This window comes from Nomascus leucogenys, chromosome 15, assembly GCF_006542625.1.
Source record: "Nomascus leucogenys isolate Asia chromosome 15, Asia_NLE_v1, whole genome shotgun sequence".
In the NCBI taxonomy this organism is placed as follows: Eukaryota; Metazoa; Chordata; class Mammalia; order Primates; family Hylobatidae; genus Nomascus; species Nomascus leucogenys.
In genome coordinates this window covers 75,329,855-75,352,865 of record NC_044395.1, presented here as the reverse complement: position 1 = coordinate 75,352,865, position 23,011 = coordinate 75,329,855, and the positions used below count along the sequence as shown (strand labels likewise).

Sequence of the window (23,011 nt, the reverse complement as noted above, 5' to 3'; positions counted from 1 at the left end):
GTGGGGGGTAACCCCAGGTAGGTACTGCCCACCCAGGAGTCTGTGGCTTCCTGCCTTCTTCAGTTCAAGGGTTTATCAGATAAGGCAGAGCCTTAAAATGCTCGTATTTCCCAGAATACATAGTTTGATTTGACAAGCACAGGCTACAAAGACTGACCAGAGGACAGGGAATATGTGGTCATGGGCAAACAGCAGTGGAGACTGGAAGAGTCCAGGGCTAACAGCCTCTTCCTCCAGTCCAGCATCAGTACCCCCATGGCCTCAGTATCTATAACTAGTAAGCCTATGTCCCCAGACGAGTGTCGCTCCTCCACCAGAAAGTGAACTTTAGAAAGCCAGATGGTCTCAGCTCTCACAGGCTTCTAGGAAACCTCGACAATTCTAAGAGGACCCCATTTCCTGCTTCACACCCAGAGCCTGAGTCTTTGGTGGGGAAAGGGAGGGAGGCCTGTGCCACCGCCTGCTCCCTCCACCTCCAATCCTTGCCCTAGGAAACCCCTCTGTTTGCACAACTTATAGAGACAGCACATCTCTATGAGGTGTTGAGAGGGGGCCTCCCAGGTTATCCAGACTCTAGGATCCCCCTCTTCTCTGGGATACCTTTCACACCCATTTCTCCTAACCCAGATCCTTCTGTTACTCCTGAGCTAAAGATAGGCCCAGAGGTGAGCCAAAGCAACTGACAGCCCTAAAGGCATTTCAATGTGGTTATGACATTTAATAAGTCAATGTTTCCCCGTGTGGAAGTCATCTAGCATTGGTAGGACAGAAAATAATTTTAAGTTTCCACATGAATATCAGCATTAAAGAATATTTAATTACCCCCTTTTTCATTCCTTTTCAATACTTTTGATTATATCAAGAAGAATGTCTCCATTAGGTGCTAGTAGTTCTTTAACATCCCTCTGATACCAGTAAGACTCACCATGAAAAAAAGAAGAGAGGGCATAAATAAATAATATTAAAAATAAAAACAGGATTATAGCAAGCACTTTCTATATAATGTTTTAAAAGATAACCTTTAAAAAGCAACAACATTGTTCACGTGTAGAAATAAATCTCATAAAAGATGTACACCTAGTCTTTATCAAGAAAATTATATAATTTTAATGAAAACTATAAAGTAAAATCTAAACAAATAAGATCCAGCACCGATGGGAAGAAAACTCAATATGATAAAGATGTCAGTTCTTCCAAATTAGTCTAGAAATTTAATGCAATCCCAATCAATATGCTGTGTGTGTGTGTGTGTGTGTATGTGTCTGTGTGTGTGAAATTTTTCTAGCTGATTCTAAAACTTATTTGGAAGAGCAAAGAGAGCTGCTATTTTATATTTTATATAGGGTGGCCTGGGAAGGCCCTTCTGAGGAATGATGTGTGAGGAATGAAGCATTCTAGGTAGGCTGAGCCAAGGCTTTGAGGTAGCAGCTTGCTTGGAATGTTCCAAGAATATGAGGTCAGTGTGGCTGACTGAATGAATGGCAAAAATGAGGTCAGAGAAGTAGCCAGGGGCCAGATGACGTTGGGCCTTGTGGACTGCGGTAAGAGCTCCGAAATTTGCTCTGCAATGGGAGGCTGTTTGATTTTTTGAGCAAAGAGTGATCCAATTTAATTTGAACATTAAAAATGTTTGAAAGAGCTGAAAATATTAAGTAAGCCTCTGTGTGGGCGGTATGGAAATGCAGTTAAAACTGTGAAGGGGGCACATGAATGACTGAAATTTTGAAAATTCTGCATGAAGTAATTCCTTAAGTCACAGATTTGGTCTTTCTAATTTAGCTGAGCCCAAACAGAATGGGAAAGGAATCTGAGTTCTTGGAGCCAACACTGACAAATGTGTGGGAGGGGCAGGCCAGGCCCAAATCTTCTTCCTGCTGCTTTGGCTCATGGTGGATGTCCCATGGAATCCCCTCCATGGCTGGACCTCCAATTACAGCCTCCTAGAGAGTGAGTCCAAAAAGCAGCTACTCTGAAAAACATCACTGACCTCAAAACTCGTGAGATTTAAAGAAGGTTAGAGCTGAATGGGACTCCAGAGAGAGTAATAAAAATAAGAAATTATAATAACACATGCATGTCCCTAAAGACAATCATTATCTTCTCTCAAAAACTGTTCCTTCTCTGGCATTCCTTAGTCCAGTAAATGGCACATTATTCACTCAGTCAGCCAACAAAGTTTTATTAAGCCTACACTACATGTCAGTATTGGATTCTCTCTAACAAGCAAAACTGACATAGGCTCTGCCCTCATGGAGCTACCAGTCTGATATGGGGAGAGAGACAGTAAACAAGTATTATAAAACACTTAGCACTGTGAAAGAAATAAATAGGGTGGTGTGGTAGAGCAAGGATCAGCAAACTAAACAGAGGTCATATATGGCTTACTGTCCTTTTTTTGTAAATAAAATTTTATTGCAACACAGACATATTTATTTGTTTATATATTGTCTATGCTTGCTTTCATGCTACAATGACAAGTTTGAGTAGCTTGTAACAGAGACTTATAGCCTTCAAAGCCTAAAATAGTTACTATCTGGCCATTTACAGGATAAGTTTGCCTACCGCTATTATAGAAGATAATGGGATCATTGGTGAATGACACACAAAATTAAAACAAACAAAAACAAAACAAAAGAATATAATGGGGGAGCCTGTCTCCCAGTAATGTCCAATAGAACTTTCTGAAATGATGGCAGTGTCCTGTATCTGTGCTGTCCATTATGGTAACCACCAACCTCATGTAAGTATTGGATTTGTCACACTTGGGTTTAGCTTCCCACTTCCACTTGTCCAGTCAGTTGTGGCCAAAGCGTGATAGGGTCACATGGTAAAAACAGGGCTTCCCTTAGCTGCCTTTTGCAGAGACAAGGAGTGGAGTATTTACCCTTAGGAAGGGCTGTGGGTGTAACAGTGGAGTTAGTTGATGTGTTAACTACCATCCTATAATGTCTGCATTAGCTAGGTGCCCAAATCTGTGATGCTATGATTCTCCCTGAGGCTTTGGCTCTTGTGGGGCCTGGATCTGTGACCTAAATTAACTCCCTCTATAGCCAGAAGTTCCCAGATGGTTATGATTGCTTGGTTGGGGCAAACACATTCTTTTCCCTCCATGCCCCCAACTGGACCTCCTCTATTCCTTCCCTCATTTAGAGACACTTCAATAAGGGAGGGAAGGACAAAGCCTCCCACATGTGGGTCTCAGAGCGACAAAAAATAGTGCAGTCCCTTGGGAGGAAGCCTGCTGCAGAGGCTGCTGGAGAATTTCTGATTTTCTGCTTTGGGTCTTAATAACTCAGGGATGATGTGGTTGGGGCCTAAGGGGATCATTTTGTAATTTCACCCCTGACAGCACTGGCTTGGGCTCTGATGCTTGGGCCACCTCTGACTCAGAGCTGAGTTAAATAATTAAATCTGCTGCCTCCCAAATTTGGCAGGGATGGGGGTGGGTGGTGGCTGCACAGGTCCTGTGAATCTCCTAGGCAGGCAGAATGGGTTTTACTCAGCCATGTGGCAGGGGAGGGAGGCCTGGAAATTTTCCATTTCCAGTACACCTTCCCTAACTGCTCCGAATGCCTAAAAATAAGCCAGTGGACCCTTACCTTACCTGCAGGCTTTGTTTCCAATTAAAAGCAACTCCCTATACTGCCCAAGACTGTCCTTGGAGTTAGCATCAGTCCTATGGGCTTTAGAGAGGACTGAGTTTCACATCCTTTCCTCCTATTGGATATGGAAAGGGAGATAGCAGGGAACCGTGAGAGCCCTAGAGTAATGTGTGCATGTGTGTGTGTGTGTGTGAGTGTGTGTGTGTCAGTGTGTGAGCGTGTGTGTGTGTGTTGGGGATAGATGTGAGAGATGGGATTGAAAAAAGAAACATGTTCAGAATTGGGGCTGGGTGGCACTCAATGCAGATGTTCGCAGGGCTATACCTCTAATAAAAACCTGAGTCTTATCCTGGCTGTGCCACTCATTCTCTGTATCCTTGATTGAGCAAGTCTCTTATCTCCCTGGGCTTCAGTTTCCTCGTTTGTAAAATGAAGTGATTGGGTAAGGAAGTCTCCAAGGGTCCTTCCAGTTCTGCGTCACTGGACCAGAAACACCTCCCTTCTGGAGGAGCGCTGGTGAGGGGAGGCAGGTTCCAGTGGAATCTCTCCTTTCAGGCTTTCAAATAGCAAGAGCAGTACAGCAGCACACGCCCAGGAGGAAAGGTGTGGGAGGTCTCACAGTGAAGCACAGACTGCCCTGAATCTGGCCCCTGCAAGTCTCACCTCCAGTCCAATTAGAAAACTGTGTCCCTTCTTCAAGACATGTTACTTCGGTTTACCAGAAAATTGTCTTAATAACTCTACAGATCTACAATGCCTGAAATGTGAAGGGCACTCCTCAGAGCTCTGCAAAGCACAGTGGCCTGCCATGCTATCACATGCTCTGCCATGGGCAGGGTGCAGGCTTAGGAGGTACTGGATGCCATAAAGACTGTGCCATAGAGCAATGGTTTGCAAACTGCTGGGCCCCACCCCAGCGTTTCTGATTCAGTAGGTCAAGGGTGGACCCTGAAAATATGCATCTCTAACAAGTTCCCAGGTAAATCTGATGCTGCTTGACTGGGGACCACACATTGAGAACCACCACTGTAGAGTGTGAGAGGCCATCTAGTCCCCTTCCTCCACTCTGCATCCTTTCTTATGGATTAGTAAACTGAGATAAAGTCAGTTGTCAGCATCACAGGGCTGTGATCAGATTTCTCATCCAGTCCTCTTTCATTTATTTATTTATTTATTTATTAGAGACTAGGCCTTTCTCTGTTGCCCAGGCTGGTGTGCAGTGGTATGATCCTAGCTTATTGCAGCTTCGAACTCTCAGGCTCCAGCAATCCTCCTGTCTCAGCCTCCCAGTTAGCTTGGATTGCAGGTTCAACTCACTGCACCTTGCCAGTCCTCTTTCTATTCCATCATCTTGCCATTTCTTGAATAGTGATATTAATGAAAGATCCAGCATCTTCCTCAGCCTTCCTGGAGATCTTTGAGGAAAGGGGAGGCTAAGTCAGGGCTCTCTGGAGGCAGGAGAAGGACCATTCTAGCCTCTGGCAAGCCATGGGAAGTTCTTTCTCAAACTCAAGCCATACCAGCACAGGTGAAGCCTGAACTCATTATGGGACTCTGGCGGGCCACGTGGCAGCAGTTCCCTCCTCACCCTAGAAAGGGGAAGCTAATTCAGAAGGAAACATGCCAAGCTGTGGTTTCCTGCTCCAGCTCTGCCCCACCTTGCTGACCTTGAGTGAACTGTTTGGCTTCAAGGTCCCAAACCTTTGTTCCATACACAAATTCCAAATCTAGTTTGACTAATCCTGCTTGTGCTTGAATGCCTCCAGTGAGCAGAAACTCATGCCTTCCTGGGCATCAGCCTAACTCCAGCTAAATATCCAATCTCAGTGGAGAATTCTCCTTCTGGAGAAATATGTGCATAGATGCCTAAGGTTGTCTTAAGGCCCAGCACTTTGTCTTCCTGAGATCAGAAGGGCTTCCTTATGCTGTCAGCTAAGTAGGTGATCTACAAATATTTGTTAAAGGAATTAAATGAGGTGAGGTTGGGTGGGCAGAGTGAAGCTATCAAGAAGACCATTTTATCAGCAGCTACTTAGAGGTGTAGATCATGCAGCGTTCACATGGCTGCTACCGCCTTGTGTGATCTGGACACTGCCTGCCTCTCCTATCCCATCTCACACAACCTTCCCTCACACTCACTCCTTTTGTGACTACATATTTATTTGTGTGACTGTTTGAATAATGTCTGTCTCCTCCCCTAGACTGGATGAGGGCAGGGACAGTGTTGGTTTTGCTCACCAATGTATCCCTAGCACTTAGCAATGTACCTATCACATAGTATATGCTCAACCCATATTGTTTTTGAGACAGGGTCTCACTCTGTCACCCAGGCTGGAGTGCAGTTGCACCATCTTGGCTCACTGCAGCCTTAACCTCTGGGCTCAAGCAATCCTCCCACCTCAGCCTCCTGAGGAGCTAGGAATACAGGTGGATGCCACCACACCAGCTAATTTTTGTATTTTTTGTAGAGACAGGGTTTTGCCATGTTGCTCAGACTGCTCTCGAACTCTTGGGCTCAAGTGATCTGCCTGCCTCAGCCTCCCAAAGTGCTGGGATTACAGGCGTGAGCCACTGCGCCTGGCTTCAACACATATTGTGAAAGGAAGGAATGACTTGCCTGCTCTGTGGCAGAGCAGTGCTTAGCCCCCTTAAATTCCTGTTTAAATAGACAGAAAATATATGCATATGTAAATTATTTTGCTCAAACACTGAGGGTAGTGCTCTAAGAGATAGCCTATTTCCAAAAAAATATTGAATGGATGTTAGGGTAAAGGCTAAGTTGCTTTTAGCACCTTTAAAAAGGTTCCAGAATACAATGACTTAAGAAAATGCAAGTTTATTTCTCTCTAACAAAAGCACCCCAAGGTAAGCAGGCCAAAACGGCAAAGCCTCTCTGATCCACACAGTCATTAAGCATCCCAAGTTTCTTCCATCTTACTGTTTTGTCATCCTCAATGCCATTGTCTTCATCTGTGTATTAGGGCTCTCTAGAGGGACAGAACTAGTAGGATATACATATGTATATATATATGAATTTATTAAGTATTAATCTACACAATCACAAGGTCCCACAATGGGCTGTCTGCAAGCTCGAGGAGCAAGGATAGCTAGTCCAAGTCTCAAAACTGAAGATCTTGGAGTCTGATGTTCGAGGGCAGGAAGCATCCAGCACAGAAGAAATATGTAGGCTGGGAGGCTAGGCCAGTCTCGCCTTTTCACGTTTTTCTGCCTGCTTTATATTTGCTGGCAGCTGATTAAATGATGCCCACCAGATTAAGGGCGGATCTGCCTTTCCCAGCCCACTGACTCAAATGTTAATATCCTTTGGCAACACCCTCACAGACGCACCCAGGATCAATACTTTGCATCCTTCAATCCAATCAAGTTGACACTCAGTATTAACCATCACAATCTGCATGGTCAAAGATGGGCCATAGACCCAAACATATTTCAGCTTGTAAGAAGGGGAGAGAGCAGAAGTCCAGGGTGAGTCATTTAAAAAAAAAAAAGTGAGGGAAAGTTGCATCCTTCACTTCCACTCATAGTCCATTGGTCATACGTTAATTCCAAGGTCACATCTAGCTGCAAACTGACCAGGAAATGAATGGCCATTTGCCCAACTTAACCTCTATTACTAAGAAAGAAGAGGTGAATGGATTTAGGGAGACAACTGGGAGTGTCTGCCATGAGAAGTCTTATAATAAATAACCATCACTCAGGAGATCTAAATGTAACCCAAATTATTATGCCCAAACCACTAAGTTCCACCAATTAATTGCTAGAAAAAAAGTTGTCCTCATGGATTCTCCCAGCTATTTCTGAAACTGTTTCAGGGTGCTATTCCATAGGTATTCAAGAACAGGTCCCTCCTCAATATAGCAAGATATACCCAAATTACAGATGCTCGTACCTATCAGGGAACCTGCCCCAATATTCACGTAAGTTCTTTTCTATTTTTCCTAAGCGTCGGCCAGCTTGAGAAATAAAGGGACAGAGTACAAAAGAGAGAAATTTTAAAGCTGGGCATCCAGGGGAGACATCACATGTCAGTAGGTTCCGTGATGCCCCACAAGCCGCAAAAACCAGCAAGTTTTTATTAGAGATTTTCAAAAGGGGAGGGAGCGTGCGAATAGGTTGTGGGTGACAGACGTCAAGTACTTAACAGGGTAATAGAATATCACAAGGCAAGTGGAGGCAGGGTGAGATCACAGGACCACAGGACTGAGGCGAAATTAAAATTGCTAATGAAGTTTCAGGCACCATTGTCATTGATAACATCTTATCAGGAGATAGGGTTTTTGAGATCAACCGGTCTGACCAAAATTTATTAGGTGGGAATTTCCTCTTCCTGATAAGCCTGGGAGCGCTATGGGAGACTGGGGTCTATTTCACCCCTGCAGCCTCAACCATAAGAGGCAGGCGCACCTTGGGGGGGCTGTTTATAAGCCTATACCTCCAGGCGTGTATTCTCTTTCCCAGGGATGTTCCATGCTGAGAAAAAGAATTCAGTGATATTTCTCCCATTTGCTTTTGAAAGACGAGAAATATGGCTCTGTTCTGCCCAGCTCACCAGCGGTCAGAGTTTAAGGTTATCTCTCTTTTTCCCTGAACAATTGCTGTTATCCTATTCTTTTTTCAAGGTGCCCACATTTCATATTATTTAAACATACATGCTCTACAATTTGTGCAGTAAATGCAATTATCACATGGTCCTGAGGTGACATACATCCTCCTTGGCTGACAGGATTAAGAGATTAAAGACAGGCATAGGAAATCACAAGGGTATTGATTGGGGAAGTGATAAGTGTCCATGAAATCTTTACAATTTATGTTTAGAGATTGCAGTAAAGACAGTCATAAGAAATTATAAAAGTATTAATTTGGGGAACTAATAAATGTCCATGAAATCTTCACAATCCACGTTCTTCTGCCATGGCTTCAGCCAGTCCCTCTGTTTGGAGTCCCTGACTTCCCGCAACACATACCCTTTGACCCAGCAAGTGTACCTGTAGGAATTTCTCCAATAGATATATTTACCCACGTGGGAAATTAAATACACATTGTTCATAACAGGAAAATATTTAAAAATATATAATGTCCCAGTCCGGGTGCAGTGGCTTACACATGCAATCCCAGCACTTTGAGAGGCCAAGGCGGGTGGCTCGCTTGGGCAACATGGCAAAACTCCAGAACTCCATCTCTACAAAACTATACAGCATGTTACTGTACTGATTACTGTAGTCAATTGTAACACAATGGTATTTGTGCATCTACACATAGAAAATATACAGTAAAAATATGGTATAAAAGATTTAAAATGGTACGCCTGTATTGGGCACTTATGAACGGAACTTGCAGGACTAGAAATTGCTCTGGGTGAGTCAGTGATTGAGTGGTGAGGGAATATGAAGGCCTAGGACATTACTGTACACTACTGTAGACTTTATAAACACTGTACACTTAGGCTACACTAAATTTATAAATGCAGCCCAGCATGGTGGTATGTGCCTATAGTCCCAGCTACTTGGGAGGCCAAGGAGGGAGAATCACTTGAGGCCAGGAGTTTGAGATCAGCCTGGACAACACAGTGAGACCCCATCTCTACCAAAAATTTAAAAATTAGCCAGGTGTGGTGGTGTGTACCTGTAGTCCTAGCTACTTGGGAGGCCAAGGTAGAAGGATCACTTGAGCCCAGGAGTTTGAGGCAGCAGTGAGCTATGGTTGTGCCACTGCACTCCAGTCTGAGTGACAGAGCTAGATGCTTCTAAAATGAATAAATAAATAAATAAATAAAATTTAAGAATGTTTTTAAATAGAAAAATTTTTTCTTTCTTTATATCTTTATTTTGTTAGCTTTTTGCTTTTTTCTCAGTTTTTATTTTGAGATCAGAGGTACATGTTAAGGTTTGTTACATAGGTGAACTTGTGTCACGGGAGTTTGTTTTACTTTTTATTTTTTAGATTTTTTCAAAAAATAAAACTAAGGCACAAACACACACATTAGCCTAGGCCTACACAGGGTCAGCATCACCAATAGCACCTCCACATCTTGTCCCACTGGAAGGTCTTCAGGGTCAATAACATGAATGGAGCTGTCATCTTATGATACCAATGCCTTCTTCTGAAATATCTCCTGAAGGATCTGCCTTAGGCTAATTTACAGTTAACTTTTTTTTTTTTTTTTTTTGAGATGGAGTCTCACTCTGTCGCCCAGGCTGGAATGCAGTGGTGCGATCGCGGCTCACTGCAAATTCTGTCTCCCAGGTTCAAGCAATTCTCCTGCCTCAGCCTCCCGAGTAGCTGGGATTACAGGCACCTGTCACCACACCCAGCTAATTTTTGTATTTTTAGTAGAGACGGAGTTTCACCATGTTAGCCAGGCTGGTCTTGAACTCCTGACCTCAAGTTATCCACCCACCTCAGCCTCCCAAAGTGCTGGGATTACAGGCCTGAACCACCGTGCCCAGCCTTTTTTTTTTTTTTTTTTTTTTTTGGAGACAGGATCTTGCTCTGTCACCCAAGCTGGAGTGCAGTGGTCCAATCATGGATCACTGCAGCCTCAATCTCCCAGGCTCAAGAGATCCTCCCACCTAGCCTTCTGAGTAGCTGTGACTACAGGCACGCACCATCACGCCTGGCTGATTTTTGTATTTTTTATAGAGACAGGGTTTCCACCATGTTTCCCAGGCTGGTCTCAAACTCATGGCCTCAAGTGATCCTGCCTCAGCCTCCCAAAGTGCTGGGATTACAGGCATTAGCCACTGTGCCTGACTTATTTTTTTTTTTTAGTAAGTAGGCGTATACACTAAACACTTAAAAAGTATAGTATAGTCGGCTGGGCACAGTGGCTCACACCTGTAATCCTAGCACTTTGGGAGGCCGAGCTGGGCAGATCACTTGAGGTCAGGAGTTCAAGACCAGCCTGCCAACATGGTGAAACCCCATCTCTACTGAAAATACAAAAATTACCCAGGCATGGTAGCACATGCATGTAATCCCAGCTACTCAGGAGGCTGAGGCAGGAGAACTGCTTGAATCCAGGAGGCAGAGGTTGCAGTGAGCCAAGATCACACCACTGCACTCCAGCCTGGGTGACAGAGTGAGACTCCTCAAAAAAAAAAAAAAAAAGTATAGTATAGTCAACACATAAGCCAGTCCCCTAGTCATTTATTATCATTATCAAATATTATATACTGTACATAATTGTATGTGCTATACTTTTTATATGACTGACAGCACAGTAGATTGTTTACATCAGCATCACCACAAACACGTGAGTGGTGCTTTGCGCTATGACGTTAAGATGGCCACAACATCATGAGACATAGAAATTTTTCAGCTCTCTTAAAATATGGGACCACCATCCTATATATAGTCCATCATTGACTGAAATGTTATGCAGCACATGAATAAATATAAATATAAGTATATTTTGATAAATATATCTTTTAAATAAACATATATTTATATAAATATAAATATATATACTTGTTTGTATATTCATAAGTTTCCCTGCAAGAATTCAAAGGAAACTAGTAACAGGGGTGAGAAGGGGAAGGGACTGGGTGACTGGATGTCTGGGGTATATGCTTTTTGTACTTTTTCATTTAGGACCATTAGAATATCTTACCTATTTAAAAAGAAGAGGGCAGGGCAAGGTGGCTCTCACCTGTAATCCCAGTATTTTGGGAGGCTGAGGCGGGTGAATAGCCTGAGGTCAGGAGTTTGAGACCAGCCTGATCGGCATGGTGAAACCCCAACACTGTCTCTACTAAAAAATATAAAATTAGCCTGGTGTGGTGGCGGGTGCCTGTAATCCCAGCTACTTGGGAGGCTGAGGCAGGAAAATCACTTGAATCTGAGAGGTGGTGGTTGCAGTGAGCCAAGATCACGCTGTTGCACTCCAGCCTGGGCAACAAGAGAGAAACGCTGTCTCAAAAAAAAAAAAAAAAAAAAAATTAAACAAAATAAAAAGAAGGGCCAGGTGTGGTGGCTCATCCTGGTAATATTCCAGAGCTTTGGGAGGCCAAGGCAGGAGGATCACTTGAACCTTGGAGTTTGAGACGAGCCTGGGCAACATAGCAAGACCCCATCTCTAAAAAAAAAAAATTAGCCAGATGTGGTGGCTTGTGCCTGTAGTCCCAGCTACTTGGGAGGCAGAGGCAGGGGGAATCACTTGAGCCCGGGAGTTCACCGTTACAGTGAGCTATGATTGTGCCATTGCACTCAGCCTATTTGACAGAGTAAGACCCAGTCTCTAAAAAAAAAAAAGGATGGCCTGGATGCAGTGGCTCACGCCCGTAATCCCAGGACTTTGGGAGGCCAAGGTGGGCGGATGACCTGAGGTCAGGAGTTTGAGAGTTTGAGACCAGCCTGGCCAACATAGCAAAACCCTGTCTACTAAAAATACAAAAATTAGCTGGGCATGGTGGCAGATGCCTGTAATCCCAGCTACTCTGGAGGCTGAGGCAGGAGAATCGCTCAAACCTGGGAGGTGGAGGTTGCAGTAAGCTGAGACCAAGTCACTGCACTTCAGCCTGGGTGACAGAGAGAGACTGTCAAAAAAAAAAGAAGAAGAAGAAGAAGGAGGATGAGGAGGAGGAGGAAGAGGAGGAGAAAAGGAAATGACAGGAGAGAAGAAAGAGAAAAAGGAAGGAGAGGAAAGAAGAGAAGGGAAGGAGGGAAAAAAAAGAAAGGAAGAAGGGAGGGAGAATCCTTCCTATACTTTCTCTCTGGCCTCCTCACCATGTATCGACACTGCTACCTCTGCCACAGTGACCCCTGGGGTCTCTGCTCCACAGACCCGGCTGTCCACTGCTGACAACTACGGCCAACACCATTTGGGGTTCAAGTAGACAAAACTTGGTTTCTATGGCCGATGTGTGAGACAAGACCTTCCCTTCAATTTCACATATCCTAGCAGAGACCAGCCCATAATATTTCAAGGGAAGTGACTGATGATTCAAGGAAAAGGAAAGGCAAATTAACAAAAGATGAGAATTTCCAATGACTGCAAAAACTCAGATCCTTCCTCGGGACCCCCACTATCCATCTTCTTGCTATGTTCCCGGCCTGGCCTCATGACAGCAGGAGTCAATATTTATGACCACCAGGAGTTCTCCAGGAATATTCTGACCTTAGAGTCCAGGCCATACTGGCCCTAGGCATCAGAGAAAGGAGGAAGTCTTGCCTTACCCCATTCTATGGGGTGGCTCCCCAGACCTCATTTATAGCCACAGGATTGAACTCTAGCCAGGATGATTAACTATGGTAATAACGATTCCCTTCAGAATGTATTTCCTAAAAGACCACCAGAGTATATTTTGGCCTTATGGTCCTCAAAAGGCAATTGCAGTAATCCGATATAAATACCTTTCCAATATCTGCTCAGTCAGCTTTTAGATATCAAATTAAACTCAAATTAAGATATGTAATCTGGGAAATCAATTTCTGGCCTATGGGGGAATTGTGCCAAACTAAGTCTAGTTTTTTGTATTGTTGGTCTCTCCCCATTAGCAGCTCAAAATCCTGGGGTCCAGTCTTTCCCAACATCAACTTATTACATGAAGAAAAAACAACAACCAGATATTAGACACAATATTAGAGGAAGGAGAAACGTAATGGTACCAAGAGCCTGGGATGAGATCATGACAGCTATTGAGCACTATAGATAGCTCTAAGTTCACTGTTGCAAGAAAGAATGATTATGGATTGTGTAATTGTCCTCGTTTGGTGAGAGGATATTTGTCTATAGATACAAACATGTAATTGAAAGAGACATTAATCACACATTCTTATATAAAGGATATTGAACAACAGCACAAACAGCGTCTTCAATGGTAAAGTAGCAAAAACCTCGAGGTAAAACACAGCCGTTCCTGGGAGTGGCTAATTCCAGAACTCAATGGGGAGCTGGGTAACAAGAAAGAAAGAGGGGAAATGTTTTGGGGAGGTGTCCACATCGGACTGGAGGGTAGTGAGGACAGCCAGTGGCTTTCATAGAGATTGTCGTCCAGCCCAGGCTAGCAGATTTGAATAGACTTGTGCTGTGCAGAGAGTTAGCGGACACTCTGTGTTGCCTCCAGCTTCCATTTTAACAGAATCTTGATTTTGTTCAGCTATCCATTTCTCTCTCATGCAGCCATGAGTATCAAGGGAAGAAGACTCCAGGCCCAATTCCAAGAGCTAGGCCTGACTGATTGGTCTAAAGGCAATCTTATCCCCTTGCCCAGATTAGTCTAGGAATATGCATATGACTCAATTCTGACCAATGGGTGTTGAGAACTATGTAAGAGGATTCCAAGAAAAGTTTCTTTGTTTCAAAAAAAGAGCCAGGAGAGGTGTTCTCTCTTCTTCCTCCAAAGTTTATGCCTTGATTTCGTATGATGATTGGAACTCTTACAGCCATCTTGCAACTTGAGGGTGAAGTCAACACCAAAGATGGCATGTAGGGAGGTGGAAAGAACCTGTATTTTTAGTTTTATTTTATTTTACTTTAAGTTCTGGGATACATGCCCAGAACATGCAGGTTTGTTACATAGGTATACATGTGCCATGGTGATTTGCTGCACCTACCAACCTGTCATCTAGGTTTTAAGCCCCGCATGCATTAGGTATTTGTCCTAATGCTCTCCCTCTTCTTCTCCCCAACTCCCTGACAGGCCCCAGTGTGTGTGTTCCCCTCCCTGTGTCCATGTGTTCTCATTGGAACCCATATTCCCTTTTTTTTTTTTTTTTTGATATGGAGTTTTGCTCTTGTTGCCCAGGCTGGAGTGCAATGGCATGATCTTGGCTCACTGCAACCTCTGCCTCCTGGGTTCAAGCGATTCTCCTGCCTCAGCCTCCTGAGTAGCTGGGATTACAGGCATGTGCCAACATGCCTGGCTAATTTTGTAGTTTTAGTAGAGATGGGGTTTCTCCATGTTGATCAGGCTGGTCTCAAACTCCCAACCTCAGGTGATTTGCCCGCCTCAGCCTCCCAAAGCACTGGGATTATAGGCATGAGCCACCGCCTCCAACCGGAACCCATATTCTTGATGACATCGTTGAGCTGCTGAATCAACCAACCTGGGAACCTACCCTACCTCTAAACTTCTTATGTACAATAACGTATTTTCTAATTTTAAAGCAAATTTCAGTTGGAGGTTCTGTCACTTATATCCGAAAACATACACTGCATGAATTTTATTTATTTATTTTTAAAGACAGGGTCTCACTCTGTCATCCAGGCTGAAGTGCAGTGGCACAATCTTGGCTCACTGCAACCTCCACCTTCCAGTCTCAAGTGATCCTCCTACCTCAGCCTCCCAAGTAGCTGGGACTACAGGCATGTGCCACCATGCCTGGCTAATTTTTTGTATCTTTGGTAGAGACGGGGTTTCACCATGTTGCCCAGGCTGGTCTCGAACTCCTGAGTTTAGATGATCCACCCTCCTAGGCCTCCCAAAGTGCTGAGATTATAGGTGTGAGCCACCATGCCCAGCCAGAAGGTAATTTAAATAACACATATCTACTCCCATGGAACTTATCTTGTAGTGGAGGAGGGCTAGACATTAAACAATTGATTTCACAATTAATTATTTAATCATAATAGTATAAAGTGCTAAAAGAATACAGTGCATAAGAGAGAATCTGATCTTGTCTGAGAGTGGCATATTCCCTTCTTAGTCTCTTTCTAACTGGACTTTTAAATTTCAACTGTGCTTCTTATAAGAAGGTAGTTTACACTTTAAGTCTGAGTTTTGCTTCTTGACAAGGGCTTCTGGCATCTATTTGGTGACCACAGATAGGCTTTAACTATAAGACAAGGGCCAGGTGAAGTGGCCCACATTTATAATCCCAGCTTTTTGAGATGCCGAGGCAGGACAATCACTTGAGGCCAGGAGTTCAACACCAGTCTGGCCAACATAGTGAAACACCATCTGAAAAAGAGACAGAAGGAGAAAAAAAAAAACAACTGTAAGACCAATAGGTGCTAGAAAGAGGGAGAGAAAGAGAAAAAAATGTATAAGACCAATAGATACTCAAGCTGATAAGCTTCTGTGAAAATTGTGGAGCATGAATTGCATTCCCTCTTGAATGGGAGGAGCCCAACCTGTGGTTTGCCTAGGATGAGCAAATCTCACTTCACTAACCAGCAATGCCAAAGAAATCCTGCGAAATGAGACAACTAGAAGAGCTGGGGACAGGGTTTGGGAATCACTCACAGTAGTGTAATCACATATTGGATACATTAAAAGCAAGTGTTATATTAGTTATCAATTGGTTGACTTCTAATGACAAGATAGCAAAATCAAAGTCCTCTCCCTGTACTTTACTCAGACATCAGCCCATTGCCAACAAGGAGACTAGCAAACAAAAACACAAACTCCATCCTTGGCAACGGAGGGAGAAATCTGAAATAGAGAAAGCAGGTGGAGAAATTGTCTTAAGAAATTGGTGGAAGGCAAAGCTGCTATAGTAGATTTGCCTGGTACCTCATTCATATCTTCTCAGCCTGCCTGTGACTTCAGCCACAGCTCAAACTCACCTGTGCTGATAGCATTGTGCCTCATACATGAAACCCGAATTTTTTCTCTTTGCCCTGGAGTTTCTTCGATATTATGAAAGCTGCTTGGCTCATGTGCAGGAGAAAAGGCACTTGGGGAGTGGGATTCCCCAAATTAATGCCAGTTGGGGGCAGTCCTCAACCAAAGGGGGGCCCACAGAAAGAAAGGATGAATGCTTCAATATCCAGTGCCTTGGGCAGACAGTTGGGAGAGGCATACTCTACCTTTCTCAGCCCCAAACTTCCTCAAAGATGACCTTAATAATGTACCCTTCTATTGGCTTTTCCTTCTTCCTTTGATTAGCTTTTCTCTACTTCTTCACACTTGCTTCCTGGGATCATCTCTCAAATAATCTACCTCCACCCAAGTTCTTATCTCAGACTTTACTTTCAGGGAAAACCAAACGAGGGCAGAGGGTACTTGCAAAGGAGACACTGACAAGAAGCAAGCCAGTGTTCCTGTAGTACCCTAGAAAGATTCAGGCAGGAATTAGTGGCACCAGATGCCTTGGAAAGCAAGAGCGAAGTGTCCAGGGAAAAAGCCAGCCCTCTGCCTTAGCAAGGTACAAAGAAGCCCTCTGGGCAACAAGTCCTGCCCATACACAATTGCAATCAGCCTTCCAGTGCGTTCTCTTCTCTTCCTCCAGAACATCAATTTTTCAAAACAGTCTCAAACCCATGGAAAAGTTGCAAGATTAGTACAAAGAATTTTCTTCCCCCTATTTGAGAGTAAGTCACTGACATGATAACCCATCACCACTGAGTACTTCAGTGTATATTTCCTAAACACAAGGACGTTCGCCTATATAGCCACAATACAGCCATCAAAATCAGGAAATTGATATTAACACATTACAACCATCCAATCTTCAGACCCCATGCAAATTTCACCAGTTATCCCAAGGAGGTCTTTTTCAGCAAAGGAGCCAGTTTAGCATTACATGTTGCATTTGGTTGTCATGTCTCTTTATTCTCCTTTTTTAATCAGACACAGTACTTCAGTCTTTTCTTGACATTCATAACTTTAACATATTTGAAGATTACAGTTCTAGTTATTTTGTAGTGTCCCTGAATTTAGGTATGTCTGATATTTTCTCAATGATAAGATTCAGGTTACACATCACAGGAATAATATTATGCTCTTATTGCATCTTACCAGGGGGTATATTGTTTCCGTTTGTCCCATTACTAGTGATGTTCACTTTGATCATTTGACGAAGGTGGTGTCTTCCAGCTTTCTTCCCTGAAAACGTACTCTTTCCCTTTGTAATAAGCATTTTGTGGGCAGAATGTGTTGTTTTTGCTCTCCCTAATTAGAAGAAATGTGGGTAGACGTTTTGAAACCATGCAAATATACTGTTCTTCATCAAACTAACTTATTTATCTATTTATATCACTATGTGCTCATGGTCCTATTTTATTCAGTGGTATATGTCTGGGTTCTCCAGAGCAGAACCAATAAGACATATATATCATATATATATATACACACACATATATGTAAAAAATATTATAATGTATATAACATATTAAAATGTATAACATGAAAATAGCAAACCTATATATGTAAAATAATCATAATATATATGATTTATTTTTATTTTATTTTTTGAGACAGGGTCTCACTCTGTTGCCCAGGCTGGAGTACAGTGGCGCTATCTCCGCTCACTGCAACCTCCACTTCCTGGGCTCAAGTGATCCTCCCACCTCAGCCTTCCGAATAGCTGGGACCACAGGGGCTCACCACCACGCCTGGCTAATTTTTTTTTTTTTTTTTGAGACGGAGCCTTACTATGTTGCCCAGGCAGTGGCACAATCTTGGCTCACTGCAACCTCCACCTCCCGGTTCAAGCGATTCTCGTGCCTCGGCCTCCTGAGTAGCTGGGATTACAGGTGCCTTCCACCATGCCCGGCTAAGTTTTGAATTTTTAGTAGAGATGGGGTTTCACCATGTTGGCCAGGCTGGTCTTGAACTCCTGACCTCAAGTGATCTGCCTGCCTTGGCCTCCCAAAGTTCTGGGATTACAGGCATGAGCTACCACATCTGGTCATATATGATTTATTTTATTTTATTTTTTTGAGATGGAGTTTTGCTTCTTGTTGCCCAAGCTGGAGTGCAATGATGTGATCTTGGCTCACTGCAACCTCCATCTCCCAGGTTGAAGCGATTCTCCTGCCTCAGCCTCCTGAGTAGCTGGAATTACAAGCGTGTGCCACCATGCCCCGGCTAATTTTTTGTATTTTTTAGTAGAAACAGGGCTTCACCGTGTTAGCCAGGCTAGTCTTGAACTCCTGACCTCAGATGATCTGCCCGCCTTGGCCTCCCAAAGTGCTGGGATTACAGGTGTGAGCCACTGACTGCACCTGGCCCACATATGATTTATTATAAAAATTTTTCTCACATAGTTTTGGAGGCTGAGAAGTCCCAAGATATGCAATTGGCAAGCTGAAAAGCTAGGAAAGCTGGAGGTGTAAGTTCTAGCCTGAGTCTGAGTCTGAAGGCAGGAGGAGACTGATGTCCCAACTCGAAGAAGGCCAGAGAGTGAATTCTCTCTTACTGAGCTTTTTGTTCTGTTCAGGTCTTCAAAAGATTGGATGAGGTCCACCCACACTGGGGAAAGGCAATCTCTTTTATTCAGCCTACCAATTCAAATGTTAATCTTATCCAGAAACACTCTCATAGACACACCCAGAATAATGTTAACAAAATATCTGGGTATGCTGTAGCCCAGTCAAGTTGACACATAAAATTAATCATCACAAGTGGATTATAATCCATTATTATCATTATTAATTTTGATATGCAAATCATTCTGGATTTGGCCAGTGAACATCTCTGCAAGCTGGCTTCTATGTCCTTTTGACATGTCCCCATCAACTTTTTGGCATTTCTTTACATTCTGGTACAAAAAGATGTTAAACCAGACTCATCTTGCACTTTCTGTGATTGAGCCCTGGAATCAGCCATTTCTCTAAGAAGCCCTGGTTCCTTTTAGTGAAGGATGTTTTTATTATTTATTTCTATTTTTATTTATTTATTTATTTATTGAGATGGGGTCTGGCTCTGTCAACCCAGGCTAGAGTGCAGTGGTGTGATCTTGGCTCACTGTAACCTCTGCGTGCCTCCCAGGCTCAAGTGATTCTCCCACCTCAGTCTCTCAGGTAGCTGGGACTACAGGCATGAGCCACCAAGCCCAGCAAATGTGTGTGTGTGTGTGTGTGTATACAGTGTATATATATATAGTATATTATATATATATATACAGTGAGTATATATATATACAGTGTGTATATATATAGTATATATATAGTATATATATACTGTATATATATAGTATATATAGTATATAGTATATAGTATATATATACAGTGTATATATATATACAGTGGGTATATATAGTATATAGTATATATAGTGTATATATAGTATATAGTATATATATATACACACTGTATATATATAGTATATATATACAGTGGGTATATATACAGTGTATATATAGTATATATATACTATATATACAGTGTATATATATACTATATACTATATATACACTGTATATATATACTATATATACAGTGTATATATATACTATATACTATATATACACTGTATATATATACACACATATATAGTGTATATATAGTGTATATATATATACACAATACATAGTGTATATATATATACACAATATATAGTGTATATATAGTGTATCTATATACACAATATATAGTGTATATATAGTGTATCTATATACACAATATATAGTGTATGTATATATACGTATATATAGTGTATATATATACACAATATATAGTGTATATATAGTGTATATATACACACAATATATAGTGTATATATAGTGTATATATACACACAATATATAGTGTATATATAGTGTATATATATACACAATATATAGTTTACATATATACACTATATATTGTGTATATATATATATATACATGTTGTGTGTGTGTGTATATATGTGTGTGTATATATATATATATGTATTTTTTTTTTTTTACAGACAGGGTTTCACCATGTTACCCAGGCTGCCCTTGAACTCCTGGGCTCAAGTGATCTGTGCGCCTCAGCCTCCCAAAATGCTGGGATTACAGCGCCCGGCTGAAGGATGATTTTTAAAAATCAAGAACTGAATGCCAGGTATGTTCATTGTGTTTGGGATATCACTGTTTCTGGACTCTAAGAATGGGCAAAGCTAGGAAATATATCTATGTATATCCATGTGGAGTGTGTGTGTTGTGTGTATATACTTTCGTATACAGACATTTATATGTGTATTTCTTTTAATTTAGCACACTTGGAAGAGGGCCAAGCAGGCGATTTGAGAGATTCAAGTGCATGTATCTATATTTATTTCCACATCTATCCATCTATATTGAAGAAAATGCTTCTACCAATACTCAATTTGTAATCCAACTCCAGAAGGTTCATCCTAGTTATCTTCCTTTCCATATTTTTATCTCCATTCTCTGATAACAAAAATCTTATGGATGCCTAGGATATTTTTTATTGAAAAAAGGAAGTTACAAAATTGCATGTACATTATGAGCTCATCCTTTTCTTTTTTTTTTTTTTTTTGAGACGGAGTCTCGCTCTGCCACCCAGGCTGGAGTGCGGTGGCGTGATCTCAGCTCACTGCAAGCTCTGCCTCCCAGGTTCACACCATTCTCCTGCCTCAGCCTCCCAAGTAGCTGGGACTACAGGCGCCTGCCACCACGCCCAGCTAATTTTTTGTATTTTTAGTAGAGACGGGGTTTCACCATGTTGGCCAGGATGGTCTCGATGTTCTGACCTCGTGATCCGCCTGCCTCAGCCTCCCAAAATGCTGGAATTACAGGCGTGAGCCACCGCGCCCAGCCAAGCTCATCCTTTTCTTAAAGTTAATACATGCATTGAAAAAAAAATGTCTGGAGGAATATGTATCCAACTGCTAACACTGTTCTCTTCTATCCAGGGAAGGGGGGTTATGGGGGCTTTGCAATTCCTGTATTACGTCTATATTTATAATATTTTTAAATTTTTGGCCAAGAGCAGGGTAACTGTTTTTTTTTTTTTTGAGACAGCGTCTCACTCTGTCACCAAGGCTAGAGTGTAGTGGAATGATCAGGGTTCACTACAGCCTTAACCTCCTGGGCTCAAGCGATCCTCTTGCCTCACCCCCCTGAGTAGCTGGGACTACAGGCATGCACTACCATGCCTGGCTAATTTTTGTATTTTTAGTAGAGATGAGGTTTTGCCATGTTGGCCAAGCTGGTCTCGAACTCCTAGATTCAAGCAACTCACCCATCTCAGCCTCCCAAAGTGCTAGGATTACAGGCATAAGGCACCGCGCCCAGCATGGGGGGTTACTTTTTAACAGGATGTTGGTGGCTCTTTTTCTGTTGCCCTACAATTGACACTAAAGCCCATGGCCAAAAAAAAAAAAAACAAAAACAAAATATCTCACCTTCTAAAGCGAACAGCTTACACTTGAAGTGTAGAACCCTTCTACCCTTTAATCTTCCCCTGGGCTTACAAACAGGATGTACAATAGGTTCTGCTGCCATCAACCACCACCCCTCCACCGTCACCCCCCACCTTCTGAATTACATTAAGATATAGAAAACGGAAGGCAGGGGAGACTTCTTGAGGGTAGTTGGACTTGTGGAGACTGCAGCGTTTGTTCATGGTAAGCGGGTGTTTTCTTCTCTAACTGAAGCCTTGTATAGGGAAAGGAGGGAGGGGGCTCCAAAGGAATTGTTATTACTAGTATTATTATTTATTTATTTATTTTTTGAGATGGAGTCTTGCTCTGTCACTCAGGCTGGAGTGCAGTGGTGTGATCTTGGCTCACTGTAACATCCGCCTCCTGGGTTCAAGTGATTCTCCTGCCTCAGCCTCCTGAGTAGCTGGGGTTACAGGTGCGTGCCACCACGCCCGGCTAATTTTTGTATTTTTAGTACAGACGGGGTTTCACTGTGTTGGTCAGGCTGGTCTCAAACTCCTGATCTCATGATCCACCTGCCTTGGCCTCCCAAAGTGCTAGGATTACAGGCGTGAGCCACCATGCCCAGCCTTATTTTTTTATTTTTTAAGAGACAGGATCTCTCTCTGTTGTCCAGGCTGAAGTGCAGTGGTGTGATCATAGTAACCTCAAACTCCTGGGCTCTGGCAATGCACCCACCTCAGTCTCTCAAGTGGCTAGGACTATAGGCATATGCTGCAATGCTTGGCTGATTATTTATTTATTTATTTATTTATTTTGTAGAGACAGGGTCTCACTATGTTGGCCCAGGCTGGGGTTGAACTCCTGGCCTCAAGTGATTCTCCCATCTCAGCCTCCCAAACCACCTGGATTACAGGTGTGAGCCACCACACTGGGCCCCAAAGGAAGCATTTGTAGGGATTAGAGTTGCCTGCAAGAAGATGAGACTGCAATTCTATTTCCCATGTGGACATCTGCTTAGGCAGTAGATTACTGAACTATCTCCAGGGTCTAACTGAGCAAGAGAGAAGAAAATTTGAGGGAGATGGCCCTTTTCTTCTTCCCCACCCCCATATACTAGAGAAACTAGGAATAGTTCTTTTCCTTTAAGGCAGGAAAGAGGGTGTTAGAGTCTCTGATGTGGCCCAATCAGAGTACTGCTCTCATCTGCCTGGGTTCTAAACAAATTGAGAAACCAGATAGAGATGGTGACAAAATCAGATAGATAGATGGTGACAAAAACTCACCTTTTTGGTAATAAAGGCCAAATTGAGGCATATAGTTTAGAGGGGAGCCAAATAAGTGAGCTAATGAACCCCTGAATTAGGCAGACTCACCATCCAGTGGAAGTAGCATGGTCCCCAGCAGC

General features: G+C 42.8%; 1 pseudogene; it reads right to left on the bottom strand.

Moving 5' to 3' along the window:
- LOC100598841 overlaps positions 1-21,845 on the bottom strand; it is a 48,150-nt pseudogene extending 26,305 nt beyond the window's left edge.
- Between the last annotated feature and the right edge of the window lie 1,166 nt (positions 21,846-23,011).